The sequence below is a fragment of the Conger conger genome, chromosome 11, assembly GCF_963514075.1.
Source record: "Conger conger chromosome 11, fConCon1.1, whole genome shotgun sequence".
In the NCBI taxonomy this organism is placed as follows: domain Eukaryota; kingdom Metazoa; phylum Chordata; class Actinopteri; order Anguilliformes; family Congridae; genus Conger; species Conger conger.
Window position 1 is genome coordinate 29,778,388 of NC_083770.1, and position 17,915 is coordinate 29,796,302.

The window sequence follows — 17,915 nt, forward strand, 5'->3', positions numbered from 1 at the left end:
AAACACAGATTCACAAAAACAGTTAAGACTAAACTAAACACTGGCTATGCCTGAATGTTTGTTTTCTTACTGAGTCCATACGCATTGCTGGATCCAAAAGACATGCTGTCCTTGTAGAAGCGGCGATGGTGCTGTGAATGGTGTCCGGGAGAGATGCGCAAGCTGGGGTGTTCCCGTCTTAGCAGCGCGTTGTCGTCTGATCCGCTGGTCCTTTTCCAGGTGTAAAAGTTCGTTGCTGTTTCGTTGTTGGGCTTTATTGGGGTAAACTGATGTAGCGTTCCGCGTACAACAATTTCCACTCACTATAGGCCACGTAGTTACCGCGAGGTAACTGGGTGTGTCCGTAGGCCTGGTAGTGCGCTGTGCAGCATTCAGCCTCTGTCCGAGTCTCGGAGCAGATGAGCTGAAGCGACTGGCCAAAAAGGGTGCGTCGAAGAGAACAAGCAGAAGAGGCAGAAAAAGCAGAAGAGCCAGAAGAGAGATCCCAAGAACGTGTCTTGCTCTTATACGGGACCGTTTATTGCTCCCGCCATTACGGGATTGGCTGAACCAAGTTAGACGTCATTCGTGGTGGACGTCGCAGAATTTTCCTGTGGGAATGTGGAAGTTGTAGTCCCTACATCCCCCCTGTGGTCTCAGGATGCGGCTGAAGCCAGTGTTCCTCGAGAGCACAAAAGTCAGTTCACAGTCCACAGGTCAAGTACATTGGGTCGGTAACACAGTTCACAATTGACTGACAAACATCCAGGCATTTATCAACAATTAACTAAACTGGTCTAAAACACATGATACAAACAATGTGAAACACTAAGGTCGAACAGTGAATACATTGTCACAAAACATGAGAAACCTTGGTGAAAGGGTTAGTCGTTTTGTTAGTTCAGGTGTTTTATTAGTTATTGGATGGTGTCCAGAAGGTGGAGCACCAACAGGAATGACCCAGCCATGAAAATGTTCAGATGATGTAGGGGTCTAGGATGGAGAGGCTGTAGCCTTTTTGGAAGTCTTGTTCAGACTGACCAATTGTTCTAGTCCCTACAGTCAGGTTGCTGATGAGGGTTGTCATCTGAAATATGTGGGGGCATTTTCAAATTAGGGCAGCTTTCTGTATCCAAGCTTAACCTTATGGCTGTGTCATCAGGAAGGAAATGGAGAGGTGGTCTCATTTCTAAATGATGTGGTAAGCTCACAAGTGGTCTTGTCTTGCTTGGGGAAGAGGTGGAGTAAGGCACACTGGGGTGTGGCAATATACTTGTAAAGATTACACTGTAGTTTCTACATGTAATACTTTACGATGGTTCAGTAGGTGTAGAAAGAAGCAATGAACGTTTACGAGTTATAACAGGTGTCGGATTTAACTCTACAGTACCTACTTACGATCTGCGTTTGCTGCTGCTACATGCAAATCTAAGTGGCTGCTATAAACTACCAGTTTATTTTGCCACCCCCCTTTGGTAGGAAAGGTGTGCAAAAGAAAGTGGTCAAAGCTTCAGCTGGGAGTCTGCCTGTGAAGAGACCACGGCTATAGATCAGTCTTATTCAACGTCTTTTGATGGAGGTTGAACAAGACCAGATAGCTCTTTGGAGTGGTTACTCAAGGCATACACACTACTGAACAAAGGTTAGAGGCTTTAGTTGTCCTCAGAGGAACTGAAGAAGCTCTCTTCAGACAAGGTATCTTCCCTATCAGAGTCATGCTGGTGACTCTGAGGCTTGGGCCTACCGGGTCGGTCTTCTCTCCAATTCCGGCTGGAATCAGAGTGTGAGAAGCGACCACGGTGGCTCTTAACCGGGAACTTACTCACATGCCGTTGTTTTGAGCCATTAGATTTTAATGGGGCAACTTGGGAAGTGCCGGCAGGCTTGGTTGGAACAACGTGCTTAGCTGTTTCCAATACCTCGTTCCTGGGCACAATCCTTAAAGTGTCCCAGACCATTTGGGCTTCATTTCTTAATTCAAGGGCTGAGTGTTGGCCCCTTGAAAACAGTGAAACATGAGTTCGGACACAGGGGTGCAGGTTGTGCACAAAAAGGGATTTGAAGGCTTGATCTTCATCTAAGCCTGGTCCGTTTCTGCCCTGGAAAAAAGCATGTTTAAGACGTTGGTAAAAGTCTTTTGGTCGTTCTGTACGGCTATGTTTAACCTCCACAGATTTGATCATGGCTGTGGCCTGATCAAACCGTGGCAGGTACTCAGCTACCAATGCTTCACAAACCTTGGGATAGCTGGAACGAACCTGTGGTGGAAGTTGTTCCATAAATGTATGGATCTTTCTGGTAGAGGTTTTCCATACCAGTCGTACCTTTTCTCGATCGGTTGCCCTGGGCAGATCCGAGAGGCAGTAGTCAACTTCTCTCAAGTAACTCTGAATGTTAAATTCGGAGTCCTTCGGGTCAAATGTGTGGACATACTTCGCCATGGCCTCTAGCTCCTCAAAGCGAAGACCATGTGAAGTTGCACTAGTCTGCCTGTTTGGAGAAGGAGAGCCTGAAATCACATTTGAATGTGAATGCGTTTCATGCGGAGCTCGACGTCCTCGGTTTGGTTTAGAGGGTGGAGCTACAAAACTGTCATTCTCACAATGGTTGGCAGAAGATGAATTGTCGCTGTCAGTGTACTGTACAGAGCTGTCACCTATCCTCTCAGTTATAAAGGGAAAGCTAGCGGGATTAGCGTTGCTTTTTGTGTGCCCAATTAATAACGTTAGATCTCCTCTACCGTGTCCACGGGAGGGTTCCCTGACCTCCTCACGAGAGGGGTGGGCATGGAAGGTGCAGTCGTGTACTTGCCTGACTGTTTCTCCCTTGCGGAGATGGACCACCGTTGGGATGGAGTCCCCCCCTTTCCCTCTCCAGGGAAGAGGTGGGCAAACCATTGCATGGGTGGTCAACAGCACTGCAATCTGAGGAGACTGACGAGTCTCCATCAGAGCAAGCTGTGGAACCGGGATCTGACAAACCCGAATCAATTTGTGACCCCCCTTCCCCCGCCTTGTGGTGTAAGGAGGAAGCAGGAGATGGGCAAGCCTGAGAAAGCAGGCTTACAGAAGAGAGTGGATGTGGTAGCTTGTGGCATCCACTCTTCAACTGAAATAATTCCTCTCTGTAGGAACAAAGATCTGATTCGGCTGAATGCAGATCACGCAAATATTGTACTGCTTTCTTGCCAACAGTTTGAAGCTCAAGTAAAACACTGGTGTGTTGTCCTTTGAGGTATGCCATCTCTGATTCTAAGTTTTTGTTGCTCTGAAGAGCAAGACTAATCTGTCTGGCAAAATTCAAGACCAGACAACTTAGAATTGGGTCTTTTGAATGGTTGGGGGAGTGACCTTTCTCGTTGATTAATGAGAACATTTCTTTCCTACAATCAGTGAGGTTCATCTGATTCAGGAAAGCTATGTAGCCAGGTGCTAAACCTTGGGCTAAAAAGGAAAGGTACTCATCAATAGATATGGGTTCCATATCTCAAGCCAAATAAAGCTAAAAGCTAAAATCAGTAACTTAAGAGGGTACTCTTGAAGTTAACAATTTGACAAGGGCCCTGAGCTCCTAACAGTTGGCAATGAATTGTTTCCCAATATCACAATCCAACATACAAGTTGTGATGAAGGATAAAGAATTTAAAACGCTCTTTGAATATTCTCTATAACTATAGTACAAGGTAGCTATAGCATCACACAGGGACTCGAGTTGCACTAGCGGTACTGCAATGCAACAACAGCAAAATGAACAAACATATGGCGGATATTCAGACCGTAAAATAGGAACTGTGATGCTGATCACATTAATCCTAAATACCAGAATGTGATTGGTTGAAATTACAATTAAATTTGGATTTAAATGTAAAATTCAATTAATTATTAAAATTACTTTGACCAAGTAATTATAATTAATAATACAGTGCGGCTAATAATACTATTATTGATAATACGTATTATACCGGAAGGTAAATGCCAATCAACAAACTACCGTGTAAGATTACGAATGTAATGCCACAATGTTACACGAGGGGGCAGTATATTGAGAAAGCAGCTCATGCAGGCTTTCAAAAATGGTACAAGGGTGACATCTAGCGGTATTTTCAAAAAATTGCACTGGTGGCAATTTAGCTGAGAAAGAATGCCGAGAATTCGTTCTGGAGGCACGTGACATGAGCCAAAGCTCGTATTTCTCACGCAGAGCTCCAAATTAGGATGGGGAATTCGTTATGAAGTCACAAGACATGAAATTTGAGCCAAAGCTAGTCTTCCTCACACGGGGCGCCAAAATATGTAGGGGTCCTCGCACGGGACTCCAAATTATGTAGGGTCCTTGCACGGGCCGCCAAATAACGCAGGGATTTTACTCTCTACGAAACCGGGGCGCCAGTTAAACGTTGTGTTGCAGTATAACTGCGAAAAGTAATCAGTCTCATAAAATTACTGTTATCAGAAATATCCAACCACAAATATAGTATTTCAATTAATTAAAATAACCAATATTAATGATTGAACATACCGATAACCTGAAGGTTGGAAGTTCTTCGAAAGACTGCTTTAACTCGGCTCTCATGTCTATGCGATTCCAAAACGGACACCGGGGTTTAATAAAATATATTTATTAAACAAACATACAAACACATAACAGATAAACTAACGGGAAGTTAGTAAGGAAATTTAGTTTGGTATGTGTGTGTGCGTGTGTGTGGCGCGCGCAAGCGCGCGTGTCGCTAGAGTTCTGGGTGTGGTAATGAGTTAGAGTTAGCTGTGAGAAGGGACTACTTGCGTAGTTTTACTCTATATATGCGCAAAAGACGGCGAATCAATTCACGTACATATATATGTAGCTAACCAAACACATTACAATGGTTGGATGGTAAATATTGAAACACAGATTCACAAAAACAGTTAAGACTAAACTAAACACTGGCTATGCCTGAATGTTTGTTTTCTTACTGAGTCCATACGCATTGCTGGATCCAAAAGACATGCTGTCCTTGTAGAAGCGGCGATGGTGCTGTGAATGGTGTCCGGGAGAGATGCGCAAGCTGGGGTGTTCCCGTCTTAGCAGCGCGTTGTCGTCTGATCCGCTGGTCCTTTTCCAGGTGTAAAAGTTCGTTGCTGTTTCGTTGTTGGGCTTTATTGGGGTAAACTGATGTAGCGTTCCGCGTACAACAATTTCCACTCACTATAGGCCACGTAGTTACCGCGAGGTAACTGGGTGTGTCCGTAGGCCTGGTAGTGCGCTGTGCAGCATTCAGCCTCTGTCCGAGTCTCGGAGCAGATGAGCTGAAGCGACTGGCCAAAAAGGGTGCGTCGAAGAGAACAAGCAGAAGAGGCAGAAAAAGCAGAAGAGCCAGAAGAGAGATCCCAAGAACGTGTCTTGCTCTTATACGGGACCGTTTATTGCTCCCGCCATTACGGGATTGGCTGAACCAAGTTAGACGTCATTCGTGGTGGACGTCGCAGAATTTTCCTGTGGGAATGTGGAAGTTGTAGTCCCTACACCAGGTACCAACCAGCTCGTTCGGAGCAATTTGGGGACACTTTGACACATCCAGGGCGGGGATTAAACTGGCAACCCTCTGACTGCCAGGCGACTGCTCTTACCGCCGGCAAGTGCCAGACGACCATGTATAGTGCCAGACGACACTAAAAATCACTTCATTTGAATATGATCCTTCAGAAGCAATTTCGGCATATACAAAGTGCTGGTACTTCTGTGTGTTGAGAACAAGAAGCAGATCATTTTTCATAATGTAATGATTTTTTTTCCCTTTTTACTGTACTGTGACTATTGTAGCATCATTTATCATATAGCACATATCGTTTTCCAAGGCATAGCAGCCTAATACCAATGTCTCTATGGAGTTGATGGAGGCTACTGATTGGCCTATTCTATTCAGCCACTGGTACAGTTCCTGGAGCATCAAATCCTACTCGGGACAGATTTGGCTGAAGGGAGACTTTCAGTCCCCTGACACAATGACAGTGAAGCAGTATGTGCTTTTGAAGAAACATTGTGCTTGTCTATAAACAAAAGTCAGTGTGTTTTCTTTGCGTGTACATTAATACCTTTTGTTCACCCACTGACCATTTTTTGTTCATGCAGTTGATTTATGAAATCTCTAAAACCCCAAGCGAGGGCCCCATTGGAGAATTGGAATGAATTGGTTTATATTATCATAAACGGTGTCGGTAGAAATGCTCTGTCGATTAGCTCTAATGAGCCATTTTTGCAAGCAGTTTTTACATAACTATTTCAAGAGTTTATTTTCCAAGGACATGGAGACCTGTACTGGCCAACCATGCAATCCTTGCTGTGAAGCTCTAGAACTTCTCTTTCATAGGAAAATAAACATTTTGCAGGTTCTATTTTGTGTAACAGTTCTGTACAAATGGTGGCTTATTATGTAAACAGTGAGTTCAGTGGGAGCTTTGCTTGGGAAGCATATCTAGAAAATAAATTTGCAAATATAATTTTTGATATCTGTGTGAAGAATATAAACTGAATATAAACTTCAATGAGCAGTTCTTTGCTTTGAGAGGAAAATCTTACTTGTTAAAGATTGTTCGTTGCGTACATGCTGCTGTCGGAGGCGCAGGCAAGTTTTTCCAATCGCAATGTAGCATGTACTGCCTTCTATTAACCTGCTCATTATCTTACATTTCATAAACACTGGAAGTATTTATTGGTTTGACTGACTAATTAGTTCCCTAGTGAGTGTCCAATATTTCTTTCATCACGCTGAGGTCTCTGGAAGTGCTTTTTAATTAGCAGAATTCATCTTTAAAATGAAAGAAGAGACTATTCTTTTTTAGCAGTAACGATGGATCACAATAAAGTGCCGCTCATTAAGAATAACTGCACATTTATGTGGCCCTTTGACATGATATTGTCTCACAAACATTAAATATATTTTTTTTAAATAGCTGTTATAATATAATATCCCCCTTGGCTCAGTACATAATATACAATTAAGCACCAACAAAATGAATGGAAAATATTTTTTTAAATAATCACTACAGCTGTACTGATCAGTTGCCTTGCCAGTCATTAGGAGTGCTAGGGCAATGAAATGAATATAACCTTCCCAGCCTTTAAACTGCTATTTGTTTTCTTACTGAATTCTGCTGGTACTGATTTGATCTCAAGTCTTGTGGGGTTTATTAACTAGAAATGCAGAGGTATAGCTTACTTGCACTCATGTGGGCCAGAGAATTGCTCTTGTTGTTGCAGAAGGTTGTACAACGTGCAATAACATACAAAACATAAATTTGTCTCTATACTTCAGAACATTGGACTTGAAATAAAACAATCTACATGAGGTTAGTGTGCAGACTGCCACGGCATTTACTTCCATATTGGGTAATACAGTACTTGCAGGAATTACAGCTCTATATAGTCTCCCAAATTGTAACATACCTTGTCCTTTGCTCACATGAAGAAAACTGATTATTGTACTGATGAGAACATAGTTATCCTGGTATCTGTGGAAAAATAAATGATAAGCAAATAAGTTTCATTCAGTGTCAAGGAGGAAGCACATTACAGTTGGCAGGACTGAGGACAGATGAACCAATCGCAACCAGGAAGTTGAATCGATTCAGAGCCAAGCAGGTCAGGGATCAATCGGCGACAAACAGAAACAACAGGGATTATGGAAGACGTGTTCAATGTCACAAGCGAGAGTCCAAACACAAAAAGGCAGTCCAAGGCAAAGGTGCAGAGGGTACTCCAGAAATCACAATCCAAAAATCCAATCTGTATTTGGCAACGGCAGATGAAAATGAACACAGAATCAGAATCCGACAGACGAAGGTAGGGGTACACAAAACAGCTCAAAGCACAAAGAAAACCCGCTGGAGAGTAAAAGACAAGCACATTACAATCTAGCAAAGAACTGATGAAAACATAAGGATATATACACAGGTAGATGAACTGAAATGACAAAGATGTGTGTGTGTGGAGAACAGGTAATGAGACACAGGAGAAATGAATGAATGAAAGGACCACGGAAAGTGACAGTGGACAAAGGACACGAAACGGAGAACGCCAAAACAGAACAGATACGGAGTATAAGGAATAACAGTTAAATTGGGTCAGATCTTTAGCTTGGCTATTCTCAATGATAAACTCAGTAATTAGACTAGAGGAACATAAGATATGGATTATTACTTTTCCCACACTACGGCAGTTATTAAATTCCCCTTGGGGTGCTGCTTTGCATTCCGTTGATGTAGGTTGATGACGTCCATAACGACTTCTCCATTAAGACACAAGGTGTGTATCACAGTGTACATACATCCCACACACAATCTGGCCTTTGCTATGAAACAATGTGTAGGCCTACACCAAAGACAGAAACACACAAGTGAGAAATATTTATTACAAGAACATTTGGTTAAAAAAAATTCAGAGCGAGAAGACTGCTGGAACTAAAGGGCTTCCTTTTATCTCTGAAAGCTTTGTGAGTCAGTGAATAAACCGCTGTGTGCTTTGACAGGTGCAGGTCAAGAGATTCTAAGTGTGCAGTACGCCCACATCTCACACAGACTGATATACATTACTCACTTACAAAATGCTATGATTGCTGGTCGGCAGTTTCATGAGAGATTGTTTCCTCACCAGATTATGCAATCATGTTTTCCCTTCCTCCTCATGTTATTTCCCTGAGTGATTGCAGCCTTACAGTGACATTACAGTCGAGTCTCTTGGCTAGTTTACCCCGAGACATGTATTTGACAAAGAGAGAGCTGAGTGGCATGGAGGGCCCACAAAATCTTGTGTTCAGTGTACTGTATCATGTGAACCTCCATGCATCATCTTTAGGAACCCAAAATATGTTTAGGAGTGTGGCCATTATAGGTTTTGTTCATTTAAATCATGTTAGCCATAAAATAAATCCCATTGTTTAAGGATACACAAACTACTGAGAGGTTTGCTGGCATATATACATTGATGTTGTGGTGGCACAAATAAAATGTATTATATATTTCATATCACAAAACTGATACATGAAAGTGCGTTGCTATAATAGAAAATTTAAATCTGGCCTTTCACAGGTAGAGAGTTAAAAACAATTGAATTGTGTGATGCAAATAAGCAGCAACTTCACCGGTTTCTGAATTTTCGATTGGCTTGACTTTCGAACGCTTTTGAAAATCAAAAATCCATCTGTGAGGCTTGGTCTGAACATCATCTGTGCCAAATTCGGTGAAGATTGGCCAAAATGTGAGGCCTGTTTTAAACCGAAATTGACGTTAATGGGTGCGTTGAACTCACCTTGATCCAATGAATACCTTTGAAAATAGGGCATATTTGCATCAATACTTAGATGAAAAAATGTACCTCCAAACTTGACCCGTTGGTGGTGCTAGAAGTGGACACATGAATCTTGGTGAAATTAATTAATTTTTTCAGAAAAAATTACCATATGGCTCTAGGGGCTGCCATAGACACCCAAGCCAGAAGAAAAAGATGCTGATTATGATGATGATGATGATGAATAATAAGAGAAGGTACTATACACTGTGTGCCTACACAGCTTTGCTGCTTGGTCCCCAATAAATGTATGCCTTGTACATGGCTTTCAGGAATCATTCCCAGTGCTCCACATATCAAGAGCAAGCCCTTTGTCTTCATTGTGTGACTGGCCTGACTGCTACATAATGAAATTGCAATCCTCAGGAGAATTCCCATCTTCACCATGAATCAGATTAACCAAAGTAGTACACTCCTACCATGAGAGAAAATGATTCTGTAAATGTGAGTGCACATAAACGTCAAGAGACATATGGAGCATTCTATGAATATGTTTATTGTACCTACAATTCATATGGCTACATGTGACTACATTCATGTCTCAGATGAAGGTGAGCTATTCTCTGGCCAGGATATTTACTGCAGGCACTATATTCACTGCCTGCACACATCAATGAATTATTGATCATCATTTTTAAATACAGTCGAAAGGCATTAGTCTGTGTGTGTTGATGAAAAGATGAAGTGTGAACAAAAATCTATTTGAAGAAAATAGACATCGCCGGCTCATTAATAAGCTTTGTTTGTGGTTATCCATCAACTCTGAAAACTGCCTTGCTTCGGGTGATTATGCTGAAAACAGCATTTTACCTTAACAGCTGTCTCCCCACATTGTAACCCATTGCTTTTTCTCAATTCCTCCTGCGAAAGAGAAAGAAAAATCAGTTTCACACCTGGTAACCTGAGCAGAGGAGCCACTGCTGAAGACCACCATAGCTGTAGCTATCTGCCCTATGAATGGAATTGGACTGATTTAAATAAAGAATTTGGAACAGAAAAGGAGTTGTATTGCACACATCAAACCAACCGTGGAAGAGTAATTTCTTTCACACCTTGCAGAAATACACTTTATGGATGTAAATTAGATGATAAAACACAAGTGAGGCACAGTCTTCTACATGTATCTAAAGTATATGAAAGTACTGTAGCTGCTATTTTCAATGCTAGATTGTTAAATAGATTAGGTTAGATTAGACAGTACTGGTCTGTTTTATGTAATAATTTTGGATTACAAAGCTGCTTGCCCTCAACACAGACAACACCCATAACAGACAGATGAAAATAAATAAAACCATTTCAGTACAGATGATTGACTACATCCGATAGTCTACATGCTCCAGAAATTGCACAAGCTCCTATTACTCTATATTATGCCATAATAACGTAACATTAAACCCTGATATTATTTGAAGCCTCACTTGCTTGAGGGTTTGACTTTACCTGGATATTATCATATTAATTTGTAAATTGCTAATCAAGAATTTTAATTGAAGATATAAGGAAGGAAAATGTATTTCATATGAGTTGGGGAGTCGAAAATGCCTCATTAACAGGAATGGAAAAAGTACCCAGAAATTATGTTTAAGTATGGGTACTGTGTAAAAACCTTACTCAATGAAAAGTCAAAGTATCTAGCTATAAATATACTCTGCTTTTAAAAGTCTCTGCTTTTAAATGTACTTAAGTATTAAAAAGTATAAAGTAAACTTTTTAATTGCTAGGGATATACAACTGAAATTAAGGCACACTTTCTTGCATTGAAATGAGTTTAATGTCATTTTAGATTACATCAGTTAAACATTAGTTTTTACTCTTTACCATGCTAAATAAAATGTTCAAAGTTTTAACTCCCAGATCTGAACTACAACCACATCATTGTGGCATTTAAGCACACTAATGCATAATAAATCGCATTAGTTAAACAAGATGCTAATATTAGCAGACTAACGTGAGCAAGAACAGCTAACATCAAGGCTAACTAGCTATGATGATGGCACTTCTTCACCAGCAGTAATGATGAAATGAACTATAACGTACTTCAGTGGGTTAAAACATAATTTGGACCTATGACATTAGTAACATATGATATGTTTCTCAGTAAATGCATTAAGCATAGTAACAAAGTACAATTACCCATTTTACTTTCCACCTCCGCTCATAATGACATGAGTTTGTACTCTTCAGAAAGAAGGGCCAGATTACGTCTTTTTTAACCAATTTAATGAAAGGGACCTGGAAAGTCAGAGCAGATGACCAACAATGTTAGAATTTACGCAATTCCTAGTAAACGCATATTTGCATTTCTGTCACCGGTCATAAATGTGTGGCTGCAAAGAAGGCTTCAGCATAGCTTCCAATCTTTATTGTTCAAACCAGAAGTATGTGAGTGGTAGCATGTGGTCCACCCTCCCTCCCCCTCACCACTTAATTAAATTGAGTGGTATTCAAAGCACCAGATTGTCTGCCAATCAATAATTTCTCATTTATTACTTCACAGAAACCTGCATTGAGAGCCAGTGGGTTGGCTTATAACTCCCTGCTTCTTGGGATGAGACAAGACGGCTGACACAAGCATACAGAACCGTAAATGAAGATCAGGCAGCCTGATCTAATCCATATTTATTCAGAATGGAAAATGAACGGCAGTCTCAGTGGGGTTAATCATCAAGAAGGTAAGCATCACCTATCAATCATATCCTTTCAGTCTCTTTAGTCAGGATGCGTACACAGCAGCTGTCCCCTGTGCACAGAGCTATGGTAGGAGTGCAAACGGAAATTTCTGGTAAAACATTCTGTACAAAATCTACACATGGACACCTCCTGCCCAAACCTCTCTGGAGCTCTCAGCTGCTGTTCAACATGCGCTAACCTCATTTTAGCAGGCTGCAAGGTTTTCCTGGGGGGTTGCGTTCCGTCAGCCCTCTTGTCAAATTTTTCACATTCTCCTGACACATTGTGCACAACCTGCCCCTTGGACTGAGGGACCCTTGAGAGCACAGCTACCTAGACACATTCTGGAGAGGGGCATTGAAATACCAACATGTTACGTTTCTAAGGCCTCTGTGGCTTTCTGGAACAACCCAGAGTGTCGGTGCTGGCAGCAAAGGGATGCCTCTTCTGTAGCATTTATTAAGTTAGCATTAATATTGCTAACTGAATAAATGAAGTGCATGTAAGGAACAAGTGGAAAAGGTTTACTTACAATAACCTGCCTACGTGTTTTTTTTAAAAAGAACACAATAATAGAGGAGTTTTCATATTCAGCTAGACCACTCCCCCCTTCCCCATCCATTTCACATTTCAGAACACCCCCCCCCCCCCAAAAAAAAAAAATATTAAAACAACAGCAATCATGGGAAAAGCCTCAAAGCATCTTGTAATAAATCTAGGTGCTAATTAATGGAACGCTTTGAAAGGGTTACTCGCGAGTCTGCTGGGAGAGATAAATCTGGATCTGCTCCCTGCTACGTGTGCCAGCATTACTGAGCAGTGGGCTCGTTGGCTGCGTGTGCACAGGAGCTTGCTATAGTGCCTGGGGCTGGGTTATTAACCAAATGGATTTGGGCAGGAAAAGGGCAGTGGGAGGCAGCCAACAGGGCTGCTAATGGCCTTACAATTCCATTATTTAGTAAAGGCACCAAAGCATCTGTAGCTTCTGCCATTTTATGTAAATGGCTACGGCTAAATTAAAAATGGGTGCATTCATAGATCATCTAGCTGTTCTTGTTGACTTGTAACTAAATGTGCCTCAATGTTTAAGGAGAATTACATTCAGGAAGACAAAACCAGGACTCAGAGATCACCTTGTGGACTTAACTGCCTCAGACCCTGTGTCCTCAAACAAGGACATTACATTTTGGCTTCCCTGAGCTCTATACAATATTTCTCTTAACATAATGGAAATGAAATAAAACATACTTTCGAAAATATTTTCACTGCAACATGTTTTTGCCATCCAAGCTGTTAAATAAATTGAAAAGAATTAACCCAGGAGAAAAAAAATCTAATAATTACAGGAGAGGGGTATCCAATTTGCATGCAGGACTAAACACAGTATAATATGGGTATCAAACTTGCTGCATATTTTAGAAAATGCCTCAATGTAAATGCATAGAGCTAATGAATTAGTTGGCCCAATTAAGCCGGAGTAAATTGTTGGAACAAAACCCAGAATACACACTAACACTCCATTGAGCTTAACATCCCTACAATAAACATTCGCATCTATTGTACATTCGTCTCAAGCAAAAACTTATGTATCAGCTTCCTGTGTATACCTGTGCATTGCCACTTGCAGGGCTTATTTCAGCAGGCACTAAAGAGAGGACAAACAGAACCTGCAGACAGTGAAACGCGCATCCCTTTTTTTTAATGCATTGTAGGTTTGTTGACAACCTTACCATACTTTTTTGTATTTTTCCACCTCAGCTCCCAGAGCCTTTGTACCCCTGCCAATAAATTGTATTATCACCTTGAATAAACTTCAAACAAGACTGTACTTTCCCCGCTGTAAAACTTCAGCTCCGGTCTCAGGGAGATGAATGGGATGCAGTCAATGGGATGCGGGATGTATACAGTGATTGAATGAGTCCCACCTGCTGATAGAAGCTAAGCAGGAGGAATGGCCTGCTTGCGATTATACACATGGCGAATCAAATTTAACCTTCCATCAGTGTGTGAGTCCAGGGAAGGAGAGGGAAAGATTTTGGAAGAGAAAATTCATCTAAATTTTAGAATTAGAAGTGGCTTACTTTGCTCAAACCATCATTGATCATACTTTACCAAAAAAATTAATGGCTTATTACAATTGGTAAATTGGCAGTAATTGTTAATTGTTAATCCTTGCATTTTCCTTATGAAACCTTTTTTATATCACATAGTATTTTCGTGATACTTCTGTTTGGTGCAGGATATTCTTTTGTTGTCTGAAGACCAAATTGCTCTTCAGTTTGTGTGGGTTTAAACAAACAAAAAAACCCACATAAATAAACAAATAAATAAACAAATAAACCCTGGTCTGGCGTGAAATCCTGAACCTGCCAGAGTTGATTATGGCTGGTAGCTCCGGGCAAGGCATAATTAGTGGTAGCTTTGCGGAAGAGGGGATGGCTTAAGGTGGTGAGATTGTTGTTGTCCTCTGTGTCTGGTCAATTAGTTGCCTGCAGCGTGCCTGTGCCAGCAGTGCAGTGGGGTACTCTTCCAGCACCACGACCGGCCAGCTCAGCTGGTGGACCACAGACTGAAAATAAGCGACAGCAGGCAGAAAGCGCTTTTGAGAGCCTGCGCTTGTCTTCGCTCTCCTGAACTGGCAGAGGATGTTGCAGGGATTACAGACAGGCCCATTAATACAATGTGGCACTCCACATTTGGGAGAAAATAAACAAATGAGGATTGATAAACAATGCAAAGTAAAAATAAATGAAAAATAAACACATATTGTGTGTCCTTCTGTGGATTGTCCTAAATATTGTGTATTTGTTAAATGAAAACATGACAAGCCAGCAAATATAATATTGTTCCAGATTTCATAATAGAGTGCCAAATCAGGGCAGCATAGAACATAATGAAATCTCTCATTGTCCTCTTTTTGTAAAAAAAAAAAAAGGATAACCCAGATGAACTGTCAAACTACAGCAGTGAAGAGAGGACTCTCGTTGACCAGGGGCCTGGAGGGGAAGTGGGGGTAGCCATTACATCATTTTAAGCAATAACCAGGTTGTACAGATTTTTTTTGTTTTTAACAAGCATTGTTAGGCACTGCCTTGTTAAAAACTAAAGAGGCTGATAAAAAGCAAGGACCGAAAAGGATGATAATTATTAGACAAAATAAACTGTCCTCCACCCAGCTGCAGTCAGAGACCTCAAGCAGTGAAACTGCCTATGCAATGATCTGTGGACATAATTAAATCTCATTTTACTCTACCCTGCCCTGAGTTTTCAGTCTTATAGGAAACTGTTTGATCTTTATTAGATCTCACTTTTTAAAAAGAAAAGCTCCAGCGCCTGTTTCCAGGTTTTCTGACTGTTAATGTTTAATTACCTTACACAAACACTGTAAATATGAGTGTGGATAGTGACTCATGGAGGTATGTATTACAAGTGATAGAAGTTTGAGTTAAAACCAAGGTGAAGTGAAGGTGTGCATCATGTTATGTCCATGAGTCTGCCTTAAATTACTTCAAACTCGTCCAAGTACTTAAAAACTCAATACCCTTAAGCCTGGATTAATTCATTCATAACTGTATCATGACAGTTTTTTTTTTTTTTTTCATTTACTTCCAAGTTAAAGGACGTCAATTAAGGATAAAAGTTGTCAGAATACTTTTTGAGATCATAATCTATTTAATAATTAATTAATTGTTACATCTAAAAGTATTAAATCTCAACTGTTTAAAGCTGTGCTGTTAAAGAACTTCCAGGTATAATAATCAATTTTAGGAGATGAATCCATTATTTATTTTTATGCCAGAGTAGAGAGAGAGTGAGTGTTGCCCAATGGTGACAGAAGCAGTCAAGTGGAGGGTAACACACATTAGAAAGCATCCAGAAGATAGATTATTCACCCATGCAGGGCACATTTGTTTGATTGTTTAAGTTCTTAGTTTTTGTAATATTTAACTCTGATGGACATATCAGATGTCATGCAGCTGATTTTGTTCTGCTTCCCCTGCGGAAATGAATGAAGAAGGAAGTTTATTCTGTGGAACGGAGTATATTAAAGCCCCCGCCCACCACCCAATGGGGCCCTTAAGCATATACAGGTCGACATGTTTCAGCCCACCCATTTGTAACACATTGACATATACAACCACCTTCATTTATTTTCTTTTTCACAAGCAAGCACTCTAATTTTATTAAATGGGACTGATAGCAGTGATGGGCTTCTAGACTCTTTTTTTTCATTGATTTTTGTATGGCTGCGCCTGGTTAAAAGCTGCCTCTTAGCATGTGGAAGCAAACAAGGACGTTGAAGAACACTGATATCTTGAACACATTATGCAAATTGATAAGTTCATGGGATCAGTTATGCTATGTATGATGTTTCTATGCACCAATCACCTTGTTTTCTTCCACCTCGGTTGGCTGTAAGCTTTTTTCTTATTGTCTTCATCCCCTCTGGCAGTCTTGAGAGACTTTGTGGAATGGTTCTCCTGGCCCACGATAAGGTCGTCTGTCATTTAACGAAATGCCTCTCTTCCATTAAGCAATTGTGTGTCTGTGTGGTCATAATTCAACACAGACCAGGGGGGAGATGGGACCAAAGAGGCAATGGGATATCCTCAAGGGAAGTGAACAGAAAGACCTCTGTGGGATTCCATGAATGGTAAACATTGTGCGCTGCATATATTACGGGATGCTACCTTCCTTGATTTCCCAGAAGTTTGGCAGTAAAATGTAGGACTTAGTAGTAAAAATATATGGCTTGCAGCTATTGCAGCTGCTTTAGCATACAGAACCATACGAATGTAAAGGTCAATTTAAAGTCATTTTAAGTGTAAAGTATCAGATAGGATTATTTAACACCGCCAGTTAAACTAGAGTTTAACTGTTAAAGTGCATTTTACTCTACTTGGGGGCACTTGATCTCTATTGGGCTCATTTAAACTCTATTGAATTGGCTCCAAACATTTGTCATTTTTATGAATAGTATTTAACCCACTAATTTATCTTTATATTTAGACACTAAAAAGCTTTGGACACTATCCTTTAAAGCACAACAGGAAGACGAGGAAATTCATTTCCCATCAACTTTGAACAAATCTTATGAAGAATAAAATGCTCTATTCATGCGCAATATCTGGACATGATATGGGTACTCTGATTGCAGTACCAATTCCATGGCAAAAACTTTATTTATTTATTTATTTATTTATTTATGCATGTGTATTTATTTATTTATTTATTTATTTATTTATTACTTTAACACCACCAGGGAGTGCTGTCTTACCACAACTGCAGGCATCCTTCTACCTATCCATCAACAGAAAAATAATGTTTTATCGGCGGCACTGCCATTACAAGGCTTTTAAAGAATTTGAAATTATGAATTTACATAAAAGTAGTGCAGTGTCAAAAATAGCAACATATCATATACATTTTTTATGGTATAGCATGAAAAACAAATATTTTAAACACATTCTGCAAAATGAACACATTTAGTATTTTCTTTTTTATTGAAAAATGTGTTTTGTAGCCCGTAGGGCTTGAAGCTTTATTGTAAGCATTTGCGATACCTTCTGATTCTTCTTCTTTTGCTCCTCAAATAGCCTACTTAGTACTTGTGTGTTCTTTGGTGAAGATGTTCATGAGCTGCCTCTGCACCAGACATTGATTTTCTTTGGGATGTGCGTCTATCACTATGTATTAGCCGTTAATGTAGCCTTCCTCCTACCCTGCTACCAGTCATCTGGACAGTTACTACTTAGGCAGCTAAATAGGTCTACGTACTATCTGCCACCCATTGATATACGAGTCACGTTGTTCTAAAATGTTCTCTTGTGCTTTAATTCAATTATCATGTCATTACTCATTTGTGTTTTTTTGTTGTTAATCATCTTTTGACAGCAGTTGTAGGCCTATAGAGTGCACTACTAAACGTTAAATATGAAATG